The 1,087-nt window shown below is 75.9% G+C and overlaps 1 protein-coding gene across 1 annotated transcript in view; it reads right to left on the reverse strand.

The window, feature by feature from the left end:
- The window catches only part of CBX8 (chromobox homolog 8), a 5,579-nt gene that overhangs the window by 4,167 nt on the left and 325 nt on the right, over positions 1–1,087 (reverse strand). The window lies entirely within an intron of this gene.

Below are 1,087 nucleotides of genomic sequence, written 5' to 3' on the forward strand. Positions count from 1 at the left end.
GCCCCGGTGTCCCGGGGCTCGGCGCGGACTCGGGGACGGCTCCGGCCCGGCGAGGGCGTGTGCCGCTGCGGCAAACCCCGTTTCCGCCCATTTGACCCCAAATCCGCCCCTCGGCCGCCGGATCTCCGCTCCCCCCGCCCGTACTTGTGCGATGAGCTCCTCGGGGCAAAGCGGGCCGCCGCGGGGCAGAGCGCCCGGCTCCCCCCTCGTTTCTCGCTGTGCGGGGGCTTCCACGGCTGCGAGCTTTGCAACGAAACCGGGGGGCTACTGCCTCTCCCGCGGCCGCGCGTGGGGACGACGGGGCAAGCACGCGTGTCCGAGCGCGGCTGAGCCGGGGGCGGCGGCGGGGCGGGAGGGAGCTGGCTCCAACCCAACCGCCGGCACGATCGATCCCCGCACCGCAGCCGGGCTCTTCCCCGCGGCTTCCCGTACGCTCTGGTGACCGTGCTTCACAAGCTGCTCCGCCCCACGGACACCCGTGCCCGGGGCGGCTCGGATCCAGCCCAGCTCCCGGTACGGCCCGGTTCCCCGGGCGGCCGAAGGTGCCGGTGCCGGTCGGAGACCCGGTCACGCCACGGTCGCCCCCCCACCCCACCACCGTGTCCCCTTCTCCTGGGCGACCCGAGCATGGCCCCAACGCTGAGACCGCGGGGGGAAGCGGGGGCAGAGCAAGTCGCCCCCCCGGCAGAGCCCCAGCGCCTGCTAGTCCCCGAACCGACCCTACGGCCGGGCCGGACCGGACCTTGTCTCCCGGGAGAGGCATCCCGCAGCCCGGCCGGGCCGTGGGTACCGCCGGGCAGGGCAGAGCGCGCCCTGGAGCCCCATTCCACGCGAGCTCCCTGCGTGCGTGGACACCCCCCCGCACCGTCAGGGCGCCCGGCCCCGGGTTCCCGATCCGCCCCGCCGTTCGGTTCGGCTCCGGGTTTCTCCCGGCCCGGTCCCATTCCCCAGCCGGGCGGGAAAACGATTCCCTCCCCCTGTGGCTGAACGGAGCCGGGACGAGCCTCGGGGTAAATTTACGCCCCCCCCCGGGCCGGTGCCGGGCTGTCCCGGCGGAGCGGGCGCGGACCCGGGGACCCCGCGGCAC

The sequence above is a fragment of the Haliaeetus leucocephalus genome, unplaced genomic scaffold (assembly GCF_000737465.1).
Source record: "Haliaeetus leucocephalus isolate CR32 unplaced genomic scaffold, Haliaeetus_leucocephalus-4.0 Scaffold646, whole genome shotgun sequence".
Taxonomy (NCBI): Eukaryota; Metazoa; Chordata; class Aves; order Accipitriformes; family Accipitridae; genus Haliaeetus; species Haliaeetus leucocephalus.